Source organism: Bubalus kerabau, chromosome 7 (assembly GCF_029407905.1).
Source record: "Bubalus kerabau isolate K-KA32 ecotype Philippines breed swamp buffalo chromosome 7, PCC_UOA_SB_1v2, whole genome shotgun sequence".
NCBI lineage: Eukaryota > Metazoa > Chordata > Mammalia > Artiodactyla > Bovidae > Bubalus > Bubalus kerabau.
In genome coordinates this window covers 51,698,059-51,712,516 of record NC_073630.1, presented here as the reverse complement: position 1 = coordinate 51,712,516, position 14,458 = coordinate 51,698,059, and the positions used below count along the sequence as shown (strand labels likewise).

The 14,458-nt window shown below is 37.0% G+C and overlaps 1 long non-coding RNA gene across 1 annotated transcript in view; it reads left to right on the top strand.

The window, feature by feature from the left end:
• The first annotated feature begins 853 nt into the window (after window positions 1–853).
• LOC129657199 (uncharacterized) overlaps window positions 854–14,458 on the top strand; it is a 43,988-nt gene continuing 30,383 nt past the window's right edge. The window contains exons 1-2 of the long non-coding RNA XR_008716600.1: window positions 854–963; window positions 4,822–5,083. This is a non-coding gene — a long non-coding RNA (uncharacterized LOC129657199). The remainder of the gene's footprint in view (window positions 964–4,821; window positions 5,084–14,458) is intronic.

The window sequence follows — 14,458 nt, the reverse complement described above, 5'->3', positions numbered from 1 at the left end:
GATTAATTATTGTAATAAAAATGTATAAAGCACATAATCCTCCCACTATTTTGTACAACCTAGAAAATATGAGTATGTCATGTAAACATCACTGTAGTCCCCATGAAATTACTAATAGCCTGCTTTGATGGGTAACTCTAGGAACAATATAACATGATGTTTTCTGCTTTCAGTCCAAATTACACGTTGTAGAGGAACAAAATTTGCCACCCTAAAATGTGGCTCTTAGGCATGAGGGTTGTTTTGGGCTGGTTATTCTGAGAAACAGAAGTCCTCCATAACTTTATAAAATAATTTGGATAAAGAGACTGTGCCAAGAAGAAGCTATTAATATTATCAAAGATAACTTCTTTTTTACATCAGAAAGACTCTTTTGAATGGCATGGCATGGAAAACATGTGTATATCAAATATTTGTCCTGTGAATTCTCTTCCTTTGAAGTTCCACACCCTGATCTGCTTCTTGACTTATCTCAGGATAGCATATAAGCCTCAATCTCCTGCCTCTAGGTCAGATATTTTTATGGGGTCTGTGTATGTATATAATCAATTTTTTTTCACCATTAACCTGTTTTATGTTAATTTGTTTATTAGATCAGACAAAGAACTAAGAAGGGTAGAGGAAATTTTTTTTTTTCTCTCTCTTACAATATCATTTTAGCTGTTGGAGTTTGTGGATTAGATTACTGTTCTTCTGAAATAGGATTTTAATTAAATTCTTCACACATTTATTGACTATACTATATTGTATAGTCATTGTGCATAAAGAAGTAGTATGAGTGGTTTCAATAAGCAGCTCCTAAGTTAATGGAAGAGACAGATATGTAAACTTATCTAGATAAAAATTTGACTCTACTGCGGCTGCTGCTAAGTCACTTCAGTCATGTCCAACTCTGTGTGACCCCATAGATGCCAGCCCACCAGGCTCCCCTGTCTCTTGGATTCTCCAGGCAAGAACACTGGAGTAGGTTGCCATTTTCTTCTCCAATTCTTGAAAATGAAAAGTGAAAGAAGTCGCTCAGTCTTGTCTGACTCTTAGCGACCCCATGGACTGCATCCCACCAGGCTCTTCAGTCCATGGGATTTTCCAGACAAGAGTACTGGAGTGGAGTGCCATTGCCTTCTGCATTGACTTTGCTAAAGTAAACATATACAGTAAATGCTATCAGATTGTAGAAGAGAAAGTCATTGGCAACCTCAAAGTAGTTCTCACAGGAAGGTGATATTTGTAGTGATATTTAAATAATACTTTTAGAATTTGATAAGCAATAGGGAAATATTCAAGCAGGGATAATAGCAAAGGTAGGTATTTTCAACAAAAGAATTTATCATTCAAAGAATAATTACAAATTAAGTGGGAGACAAAAGCATGGACCATGTGTTAGGAATAAGGTGCACAACATAGATTTTGAAGAGCCTCAAATATATGCTGAGATTTTGAATCCTATATCATAAGCAGTAAGAAATCACATGGATCATACTTTATGTCTTAGGATATGTTATTTATTTTGGTTTAAGGTGGAAATATTTAAAAAGTGTTTTCCAGTAGCATCTTTTATGTGAAAGCTAAATACTTTGTATGCATTTTCAAGGTCATGCATCATTATATTACAAAGTCTTCTTATCTTCTTTATAAATTTGGCCAATTTTAGTGCTTACTCTTTCATTCCTTTTCAACAACCCAATCTTTCACTGGTCTGTAATTTGATTATTCTATTGTTAAAGTTAATGTTCTCCGTTCCCAAACAACGATATTCCATCCAGACAATAAATGATCTCTGAAGACCCATTGAACTGAACACCTTACTCTGATCTTTCTGTGTGTGAAATGAAATCTTTGTGTACATATTAAAGATACAGAAATTACAAAGTATAATGGAAAGATGAATGCTAGTCATCAAAGAGCCATAGGAAAATATGGCAGCAATAGCTGCAAATATCTGTCTATTGCTATTAATATTAATAACACCTAGGCCTAAGACACCATCATTTCTCATCTGGACTACTATGCTGGTGGTAATATTTTAAAGCCAACCACCTGAACTTCCTTGTTCAAAATGGTCTTTAATTCTTAATTTCATTGAAAATAAATCAGAAACTTTTATTCATGTCTCATAAGGTTTTTTATAACATCCTCAAACATCCCCATACTTCTATGTAGTCATTCTTCTTCAACAAAATTTTCCTTGTTCTGACAGCTAAACTCTTTTCTATCACAGCACTTTTCTCTCTTTTTCCTGTTTGTTTCAATGATCTTCTGTTTATTTCAATGTCCCACCCCTTCATTTCATCAAAGTTTTTATTCAAATTCTTCTGTTGTAGAAACTGTTCCTGACCATAAACTGTAAGGATGATACTTTCTTCACTCACTATTTTTTAGTCTCCATCACTTCATGCCATTTTATTTGCTTATTGGGATTTATTGCATGCATAAATTATCATAAATTTCATTGATTTACTTTTTATAGTCTATCATATCAGTGACAGTAGTCTCTTATTTCCCTTCTGCTTCTCTGCTGCTGCTGCTGCTGCTGCTAAGTCGCTTCAGTCGTGTCCAACTCTGTGCGACCCAATAAACGGCAGCCCACCAGTCTCCCCCCTCCCTGGGATTCTCCAGGCAAGAACACTGGAGTGGGTTGCCATTTCCTTCTCCAATGCATGAAAGTGAAAAGTGAAAGTGAAGTCGCTCAGTCGTGTCTGACTCTTAGCGACCCTATGGACTGCAGCCCACCAGGCTCCTCTGTCCATGGGATTTTCCAGGCAAGAGTACTGGAGTAGGGTGCCATTGCCTTCTCCAATGCTATATAAAGTACAGGCATGTGTATTTTATTAAATATTTGTTTCGTGAATGAATGAATGATTCGCTAAAGCCAGACATGTCAGAATAAAAGTGAAATAGAAAACCACAATGTTAAATTCAAAAGGAGAAAAAAAAAAGGCAAGGAGATAACTAAATGAAGAAAACAAAAGCATTGCATATGCTAACAATACAAGACAGGGGGAAAAAGGAGTCATAGCTAGTGTCCAAATGGCCATGTTACAGTCAGAAGACATGAAGTTGAGAGAGTCCTTTCCTAGGCAGGTTGATAAGGAGTCTAGGGGTCCCCAAGGAGAGAGGGGTCTGGAATTCTCAAGGAGGAAGAAAGGACAAACTTTTTTTTCTTTCTCTACTTTCCTTAGGATTATATAACAATAATGTATCCTGCCTGAGGACAGTCTCTGGATTAAGGACTGTCCTTGGATTAAACCTTCTGGCTAATTCTGTTATCTTAAAATGTAAATTATGGGAGTAGGTCTGATGAGGTCTTTACTACCTCCAGATATTCTTTGGATTCATTGGAGAGTATATAACTTCATTGCTAACACTAGCAAGTGGGTACTCTTTCTGCCCCCTTCTGATGCCTATGTCAGAAGCTTTCTCTATCTCCTTTATACTTTAATAAAACTTTATTACACAAAAGCTCTGAGCGATCAAGCCTCGTCTCTGGCCCCGGATTGAATTCTTCTCCTCCGGGGGCCAAGAATCCCGGTGTCTTCGCGTGATTCAACAACAACCTTTCAAAGTGAAAGTGTTAGTTGCTCAATCGTGTCGGATTCTACAGCTCAATGAACTGTAGCCCGCCAGGCTCCTCTGTCTGTATGACTTCTCAGGCAAGAATACTGGAGTGGGTTGCCATTTCCTTTTTCAGGGAATCTTCCTGACCCAGGGACTGAACTTGGGTCTTTTGCATTTCAGGCAGATTCTTTTCCATCTAAAGTCCATTTACATTTATTATGTCAATGGATAAGTGGGAGCACTTGGAATTAATCTTCCTCTCTGTGACTGCACAAGGTCTGGAGGACCTGAAGAAGGAAATGTGAGAGGGCCATGTAAGCAGCCTAGACATGAACTCTGGGGTGGCTGGAGGAAGAAGCAACTTGTGCTTACGTAGAACAGCAGCAGTGGTTGGAAAGTCACTGCCACATCACTGGATCTCCCTATAGATCTTACCATAGAACTCTGGAGAACACAGGAGCAGGAATTCAGTTCATTCACTGAGTCGTGTCCAACTCTTTGCAACCCCATGGACTGCAGCATGCCAGGCTTTCCTGTCCATCACCAACTCCCAGAGCTTGCTCAGACTCATGTCCATCGAGTAGGTGATACCATCCAACAATCTCATCCTCTGTCATCCCCTTCTCCTCCTGACTTCAATCTTTCTCAGCATCAGAGTATTTTCCAAGGAGTCAGTTCTTTGCATCAGGGAGCCAAAGTGTTGGAGTTTCAACTTCAGATCAGTCCCTCCAATGAATATTCAGGGCTGATTTCCTTTAGGATGGATTGATTGGATGTCCTTGCAGTCCAAGGGACTCTCAAGAGTCTTCTCCAACACCACAGTTCAAAAGCATCAATTCTTCAGTGCTCAGCTTTCTTTATAGTCCAACTCTCACATCCATACATGACTACTGGAAAAACCATAGCTTTGACTAGACAGACCTTTGTCGGCAAAGTTATTTATAAGAAACCCAGCCAACTGGAGATATGGTCCTAATTTTAACAAGCTGGGTTTTATATCTGCTTCCTGACAGAGAAAAGAGAGAAGGGAGACAATGAGGTGAGAACCAATGGAAAAAAAAAAAAAAAAAGATAACCATGTATGTTGTTCCTTTGAAAATTTTGTCAGGTGGGTAATTCCAAAACTGATGAAATTATAAAGGAGGAAGTGAAAGTGTTAGTGACTCAGTCACTTTGAGACCTCATGGACTATAGCCCACCAGGCTCCTTTGTCCATGGAATTCCCCAGGAAAGAACACTGAAGTGTGTAACCATTTCCTTTTTCAGGGGCTCTTCCTGACCCAGGGATCAAACCCAGATCTTCTGCATTGCAGGCAGACTGTTTAGCATCTGAGCCACCAGGGAAGCCCAGAAATGAAGAAACAAAGAATTAGACCAGTAGGTATTTAAGGTGTGTTCAGACTACTGGTTTAAGTATCTCTCTAAACCCCCTACTTAGGGCAGATAGATGTTAATGCTGAAGCTGTCTCTCTGGGTTTGAAAACAAGTGCCTTCAACTGAGAAGAGAAGCTAGATTCAGATGGTTCAGGTAAAATGGTAGCAAATACTTGCATTCTAGTTTGATTTTTTTCTGTTTTGTTGTTGTTGTTGTTGTTCCTGAAGCAAATAATATTATTGCAAATGATTAATATATATAAATATATATAATTAGCTCTGTTGTTCATCACACAAACTTTCCTACAGATACTCTCTTCCATTTGGCTGAACTACCTGTAGGAAGAACTGCCAGCTAGTTAAATGGATCTGTGTGGCCCAGAATGCTAATATAAATGCTGATCTTCTGAATCTGTGAGAACCATAAGGAATGAAAAGTAACATAGGGTATTGCAGGTTTTATGCAAGAAAAAAAATGCCCGTGATTAAAGATAAGTTCAGGAGGAATAAAAGACTGGGGAGGCAGAATTACAGACTTAGTACAGGAAAATAGATTAAGGTTTAGAAAAACTAAGATAAAAAGAGATTTGGCAAGATGCTGAAATGCTTTTAAATCCATGCAAATAACTGACAAGGGGAAAGGAATAAGTTGAAAGGATAAAACAATGCATTTGAGAACAAGACAAAAGATCAGCTACAGAACAAAACATAAAAAAAAAAAAAAAAAAAAAAAAACCTGCTTCTATTCTGAGGTACAAGTTAGCTAAGAGTACAAAATTTCTTGAAAATGTTCTCAAAAATGTACACTAAAAACAATAACCAAGCAAAGAACATTAATTGATCAAACAACAACAAAAACAATCAGAGTGACCTAGATTAGTGATATTATGCAAGTGAAATGGAGAGACTGTACTCAAAAAATTCATTATAAATCATGAATGGAGCTCTTGGGAAGATTTTTAGTGTATTCAATTTAAAGTGTGCATGAGACAGGTACTGATCAAATCCTTATGCATCACACTGAGAAACAGGGTGACAATCTTCAATTCTGGGAGCCTTGCTGCTGAGACCTCTAGACTGAAACACCAGACACTCCTTAGCTTGTCCCCAAGTAGCTAGCTAGAATGTTATTAATCTAGAGTTTCTATGCATGTATTTTGTATATGGCAAAGTTAAAGATTGATGAATAACTTAAAATCATAAACAAACTAAAGGGGAGTAGGGCCTATTGCTGTCCTCATTTATTTTTAAAAAGTCCTCAACTCTAGGACTGAATGATTACCAAATGATGATATAAACACTTTGTTATGTTTTTAGATCATAACATTTATAGACTACATACATGGCATAAAATATAAGGATCACATAAATATGTGTGTATGAATGTATATGTAGTTGTTTTATATTATCTATATATTATTAAGAATTATTAAGAATCATTAGTTTATGTTTTTATATCTTCATTTGGTCATCATTCATACATATACAATAACTTGTGGAATTGAGAATAAAATGGTGAATCCTTAGTGAACCGTGGATTGTTTTGGAAACTACATACTTGATGCAGTAAGGAGTCATCAATAAAAGTACTCAGTGGATAGATAACTATCTCCAAAAGCACATTGAAATAATTATTTCCATTCTTCTCTCAAACATTCCTAAATATATGTGATGGTTGTATCTAATACAACCAGTTTAACTATTTTGCTCAAATTACAATTTGTTTGTATTAATGAAAGGCAACAATTTCATCATTTACTCAGTCACTCTTTCAATAGTTTGAGATTAAATTATTCAGTGTTTTTACATATATTTTATATATAATTTATGTTACTATTTTGCAGATTCTCTTTTCTTTATAATGGCCAGAGATAATTTTCATCTGTAAAAATCTTGTCTCTCTAAGGGCATAAAATCTCATACAGAAAAATGAAGGCCTTGATTCCAGCTGTCTATAAAACCATAAGGCTAATTAAATCAAACTGCTATTGTGTTGCAAGAGCATGGTAATTAATCATGGGATAAGGCTAAAAACCTAGGCCAGAGAAGCTTTCTGTTCTTAGCGCAATCAAAATGGGTGAAGTGGCCATGGTGTTCATTAAAAACTTGAATCAGTGGCATTCGCTAATTTTTAAATAAATACTGGATTTAGAAGGTGGGTGATAAATTTAAACAAATGTGATGTAAACACACTTGCTTGGAATTATGAAAGCTGGAACAAACATTTTTAAGATTGGATCCTTGCCTTATTTCAGTTACAAAATAAATATCTTCATATCCTCTGCATTGTAGAGAAAATGTATGGGAAATTTTCTGGAGCCTACTGTATATAAATTGAGATTTTGCTAATATTCTGTCACCCAAGTATGAATTTGGGTACACTTCCACAGATTATCTCATATGTTAACATTCTCCCTTACAAAACATCTTTTTGTTTTTAAACCCAAAATTTTGTTTTATGTACAGGTCTCTCAATATTCAATCAGTGCTTAAATAAGAACAATTTGTATTTGCTTCCCTTAAATTTATTTCCTGTTATAAAATATTTTTAACAAAAGGATATGAGAGAAAATTCTCAAGTTACATTTCAACTATAATTTGTAGAATGCCATATTTACATATGGAAAATTGAAAAGCTGTGGATTCCAATAATTGGAAAGTGTATTTTGCTTATTGTGGGCTTAAGAGATGCATCTGGCAAACTGCACCATATCTGAGGCTTTCTCTGCCATATTGTTCTTATCTGAGCACGATTTCATTATGTCTGTATTTAGCCCTCGTTTTTGTCTATTATAATAAAATAAGTCCCAAAGAAGCTGAGAAAGTATTGAAGGAAATTGTATAGAAGGAAGTCAAGCAGATGAAAAAAGTCCATGTCTCTGCATATAAGACAACTGTTTGTTAATAATTGTATCTGGATTTTAGATACCAAGTAGCAAAATTTAAAGCAATTTGCATTTTTACCTGATAGTTTCATACTTCTTTTATGGCACTTTACAGAATTTATATACACTTGTGGATGGTGTTTGCACATTTTAAATATACATGTGGCACTTTATAATGTTTTTCATTTAAAACTAATGAAAAACCGAGTTGTTGTTAGGATTTTTTTTTTTTTTTTTTTTTTTTTTTTTTTTTTAAATTTTATTTTATTTTTAAACTTTACATAGTTGTTAGGATTTTAGGTCAGAAAATCTCACCTTTAGTAAAGGATTGTAACTTTAAATGGGTGATGCCTGATTTGGGTTCTTCCAATGCTCTGAATGGGTGCTTTTCTTTGGAATCTGGAATCACTTTTAGGCAGATTTCAGACTCCTCAAGGTTGCTCTTGCTGTCCCAGGATAAGGGACAATATTACCTCTTAGGAGACAGAGCCAGCAGCTGCACCCTAGTGCGATAGTAAACAGAGTTTGGACAAAGTTGAAAGGAAGATCTCTGAACATGGAAATTTGTTTAATAATTAACCACTTCTGTACAGGTGCTCAGATGTTCACTCTTGTGTGACTCTTTGTGACCCCATGGCCTGTAGCCCGCCAAAGTCCTCTGTCCATGGGATTTTCCAGGCAAGAATACTGGAGTAGGTTGCCATTTTCTTCTCCGGGGGATCTTCCCCACCCAGAGATCAAACCTGCATCTCTTACATCTCATGCACTGGCAGGCAGATTCTTTACCACTAGCGCCACCTGGGAAGACCAGCTTCCACTAATATTGACCAAGACAATGGCTTCTTTTACCCATGAGACTTTGTAAATTTAGATAAGACATTTATTCACAGAGAAGTTGTGTCATGTGGAAAGCAAGGGCAGGTATATTTGGAAACGCTTAGGTAAAAATCTATGAAAATATACACATAAACTATTTATGAGTGGTGAACAATTTAACTTCAAATTATTTTTTAAAACATGATTGAATAAATGGTAAAATTAATAATGACAAAATTAAAATGCTTAATTTTAGCAAAAATGCATATTTTAGATTTGAAAAGAAGCTTTTATTTTAAATGTCAAATGAATATAGACATAGATTTCCTGAACTTGGCATTCCCTACAGTGAGTGACTTTCCATAAACGTCTGTACTTGTGAAAGAGAGTGAAAGTCGATTGGTCGAATCCAACTCTTGACGACTCCATGGACTAAACAGTCCATGGAATTCTCCAGGCCAGAATACTGGCATGGGTAGACTTTCCCTTTGCCAGGGGATCTTCCCAACCCAGGGATCGAACCCAGATCTCCTGTATTGCAGGCAGATTCTTTACTAGCTGAGTCACAAAGGAAGCCCAAGAATACTGGAGTGGGTTGCCTATCCCTTGTCCATCAGATCTCCCCCACTCAGGAATCTAACTGGTGTCTCCTGCATTGCAGGCAGATTCTTTACCAACTGACCTATCAGGGAAGCCCCAATACTTATCTTATGTCTGTCCTTATTAAAGTATATATCTTTATTATGGACAGTGGCTTTCAGAAGGAGGAAAGAATATTCTATTTCTCAGTTATGCAAATAATGACATTATATTCTTTTCAATAATGGTCCAAAATCAAGCGATAAAGTATACTTGCTTAAAACCTGGGGGGGGGGGGGGTGCCGCGGGGAATCATTGTCTGTATTGACACCGTTGTGAAATAAGGATATTAATGACTCATATTCTATTCAGATTCTATATACCCTTTTCATAGGCTGTTATTCAAGTTTGACTTTCTTTCCTTGCCTTCTTCCCTTCCCCTCTTCTGCCTTCCTGCTTTTTTTTCTCACTCTCATTCTTACTTTTGTCTCCCCGCCCCTCATAATTCTGTGGCTTAGAAACAGATTCCTGTCCCCACCATGAAAAGTAAATTTCTAACCATCTGGAGCATCATGGCTATCAAAACGAGGATCTTTTTTAAATGCAAATATTTAAATAAAATTGGGCTTCCCTTGTGGCTCAGCTAGTAAGCATACGCCCGCCATGAAGGAGACCTGGGTTCAATCCCTGAGTTGGGAAGATCCCCTGGAAAAAGAAAAGGCTACCCACTCTAGCATTTCAGCCTAGAGAATTCCATGGACTGTATGGTCCATGAGGTCGCAAAGAATCAGACACGACTGAGTTATTTTCACTTTCACTTTTCACTTTAAATAAAATTAGCTTCAGTATTTGAATTGCCATTGGGTGTGTGTGGGTGTCGGAGAAGTCAATGGCACCCCACTCCAGTACTCTTGCCTGGAAAATCCCATGGATGGAGGAGCCTGGTGGGCTGCAGTCCATGGGGTCGCTAGGAGTCAGACACAACTGAGCGACTTCACTTTCACTTTTCACTTTCAAGCATTGGAGAAGGAAATGGCAACCCACTCCAGTGTTCTTGCCTGGAGAATCCCAGGGACAGGGGAGCCTGGTGGGCTGCCGTCTATGGGGTCGCACAGAGTCGGACACCACTGAAGCGACTTAGCAGCAGCAGCAGCAGTAGTGTGTGGGTGTGTGTGTGCACGCGCGCGCGTTAGTCGCTCAGTCATTTCAGACTCTTTGTCATTACCGTTGGCAAATAAACTTTTATAAATATTTTGTCATGAAGAGCATTTTCATCCAAATTAGGACTCTAAGCTTTAATATCCACTCTATTTGATTGTCAATCAGTTTCCTATTGGAAAACTTTTTAACGGCATTTGATACATGACTTAGTTTAGTTACACTAGATGGGTTAGCTAGTCAGGAATATTAAGTTCATGTTTTCTGCATCTATAATTTCCATTCTGTTTTCTTCAATTCTTACTCAGATGAGTCATTCTCAAAATTATTCACTGCCAGTTTGAAGTCACAGTGGTCTTTGCGAAACACTGAGATATCCAGGGAAAGGCACCTTAAATTCCAAACACACAGTGCTGTGGCATATAAGATATGGCACATGCATATGTATTGATGATCTAAGACAAGGGTTGATAATCTGAGACAAATATATTAGAAATGAAGACATAAAATTAAAAAAATGTATATATCCACTAGGTGCTTTTTTCTACAAATTGGGAAAAGACTCATTATTCAATTATAGCAGCAGAACGCCTTGATCCTGGTAATGGAACATGTTCTGCACAATAATTATTTAAAAACCATCTCCCTACATTAAAAGACAGAAAAAAGACCAAGCAAGTAAATAGCATGTACATGACTTATAATCAACATGAAAATCGGGTGAATATTTAAATAAATAAAACTTATGCTATACTGAATGATGTATGATCTGAACAGATTGTTTTAAGCAAATAAAAGTTCATTACCTTAAAACTGTTCCTTATTATTAATATCATCTGCATATTTAGACATTCCTTGGTCAATAACTTATATAATAAGCAGTAGTCCTATAATTTTATCTTTCTGCAGTAACATAAAATACAATGAAAAACAAATCTAACAAACATGCACAAACTCATTAAATAGCTGAAGCATATTTTTAGATGGCTTTGTTAAAATACTACAAAGAATGCAAAGAAGATACATTCATATGGAATGCTATTTTGTGAACTGATTACTGGTGCAAGACATTCTTGTATCATCATAATCATAGAAGAATCATCTGGCAAAAATCCACAGTCTATTTCTTCTAGAAAAGATTGGTAAATTTAGGAGAATTTATTTAAAGTTGAGTTTTTTCTTTATCAGTAGTCTGCACTAGGTTTAACTTCTCAAGATGGTGATCAAATAATTAAAAATGCAGTTCTTATTCACATGAGAATTAGAGAGATTAGGTACACAAAAAACTGAGAAAAATATTAAGATACACATATATATATACATACTTTACTACTATGAACTGGTTAATTGATAAGTATCAAATAGGAATAGAATATTAAAAAATAGAATTGCAGTTATTTGACCTGAAAATTATAACAAATTAATTTAATTTTACAAATGATGCAAATATACACTAATAAATAAATATAAAATATAGTATATAAATATATACAGTATTTATGTAAATAATACACTAAAATGAAAGTAACTAACATATACTTCATGCCCAATTCTTTGCAACTCCGTGGTCTGTAGCCTGCCAGGCTCCTCTGTCCATGAGATTCTCCAGGCAAGAATACTAGAATGGGTTGCCATTCCCTTCTCCAGGGATCTTTCTGACCTAGGGATCAAACCCTGGTCTCCCACATTGCAAACAGATTCTTTACCATCTGAGCCACCAGGGAAATCGTAACATATACTTCTTGCTGTGTACAAGACAGGACACTGCTCCAAGCGTTTTATGTATTTTAACTCACTTATTTTCTACATCAACCATGTGAAGTAGGTATTTTTATTACCTTTGACTGTTTACAGATGAGGAAATTGAGACCCAGAGAGATGGTATAAAACTGTCCAGGATCACTAAGCTAGCAAGTGGTAGACATAACATTTGAAATCAGAGTGCCTCTGAAGACCATGCTATGTGGAACTCCCTCCTTGTGGATAACAAAGATCTTTAGATTCAATTCAGCTCTCTGAGATGGATCATGAATTATACCCAGAAATAGGTTTTTTCAGCCAGACATACCCACTGAAAAGCAGCCAGATTAACTTAGCCTTCCATTATGCTCTTCCTCCCAGGCTCTCTTTGATGCTAGAGGAGGGAGTAAGATGCAAAAATGAGCACAAAACAACCTTTGCTCTTAACAAACTTATGGTAGAAATAGATCCATTCCAAATGAGTACATAAAATTTAGTTTAAAATGTCTTTACTTTCCAAGAAATGAAAACAGAAAACTGCTTTTAAAATACATGTCAGGTGGAAATGAAGTGAAATGAAAGTTGCTCAGTCATGTCTGACTCTTTGCCACCCCATGGACTATACAGTCCATGGAATTCTCCACGCCAGAATACTGGAGTGGTAGCCGTTCCCTTCTCCAAGGTATCTTCCCAACCCCAGGGATCGAACCCAGGTCTCCTGCATTGCAGGTGGATTATTTACCAGCTGAGCCACCAGGTGGAAATATACTATATATAAAATAAAATAAAAATATAGTGTGTTTGATTCAAGTTTGAGTTTTAAAATTTGAATCTATACCCATTTACTCCTCTCTTTGGCCCTTTAAGACAATTTATGCAACACCTCTGAGGAAACCTTAAGCTCCCCAAGTTTCAGTTTGAAAACTCTCAATTATGAGAGATTCAGAGAGAAATAGGAAAATAAAGATTTATTGAGCTTTCTAGGAAAATAGAAAGCACTGAGTTAAGGTTAGTCCAAAAGTAATCTTTAAGGAGGATGAGATTTGATTTAAGCCTTGACAGATGCAGATGGGTCATGGTGATGAAATAGGAAGAGGATTATTATGACCACAAATGCATAAACAGTGTTCAGGAGACAGTGAATGATCTAGTTTTGTTAGAATATATGAGGCACCATCACTACAGATGGTGACTGCAGCCATGAAATTAAAAGACGCTTACTCCTTGGAAGGAAAGTTATGACCAACCTAGATAGCATATTCCAAAGCAGAGACATTACTTTGCCAACAAAGGTTTGTCTAGTCAAGGCTATGGTTTTTCCTGTGGTCATGTATGGATGTGAGAGTTGGACTGTGAAGAAGGCTGAGTGCCGAAGAATTGATGCTTTTGAACTGTGGTGTTGGAGAAGACTCTTGAGAGTCCCTTGGACTGCAAGGAGATCCAACCAGTCCATTCTGAAGGAGATCAGCCCTGGGATTTCTTTGGAAGGAATGATGCTAAAGCTGAAAGTCCAGTACTTTGGCCACCTCATGCGAAGGGTTGACTCATTGCAAAAGACTCTGATGCTGGGAGGGATTGGGGGCAGGAGGAGAAGGGGATGACAGAGGATGAGATGGCTGGATGGCATCACTGACTCGATGGACGTGAGTCTCAGTGAACTCCGAGAGTTGGTGATGGACAGGGAGGCCTGGCGTGCTGCGATTCATGGGGTCGCAAAGAGTCGGACACGACTGAGTGACTGATGTGATCTGATCTGATGAGGCACTGGAAGTTATAGACCAATGGACCCTAGGCTTAAGCTGGAAAGTAACAATAAATCATTAAGTTTGTCCACTAGAAAGCAAAATTAGTAGAACTATGATTGGTGATTTAGTATTTAATAGTGTGTGTGTGTGTGTGTGTGTGTGCGCGCGCGCGCGTGCGCGCGCGCTCTTGCCTTGTGTGTTGCAGTGGTTTCCAATGGTGACAGTAAGGAGAAACAAAAATCAGCTAGAAGTCTGTCTCAGAATACTGCTAATTAGATTCAGTTAAATGTGACATAAAGGAGAAATGTTTGCTGGATTAATAAAGGGATGAAAATATTAATGAAGGAATGAATAAATGCATGATGTAGTTAGGCAGCAGAATTCATATAGTTGAATCAGTTTTTACAGGAGAGAAAATCAGATGTTAATGTCAAGGGTTTATTTAAACTTTTGAAGATATCTAGAGTAATGCTTGTATAGTTAACAGAAATCAAGGAGATGAAAAAAGATGTGAAGATTTTGAGGTAAAAATGATATAGTTGTTTGAAACACTCAGATAAGATTACATTGGGACATCTTTGTGCTGATGTCAAAACGTTGAAATTG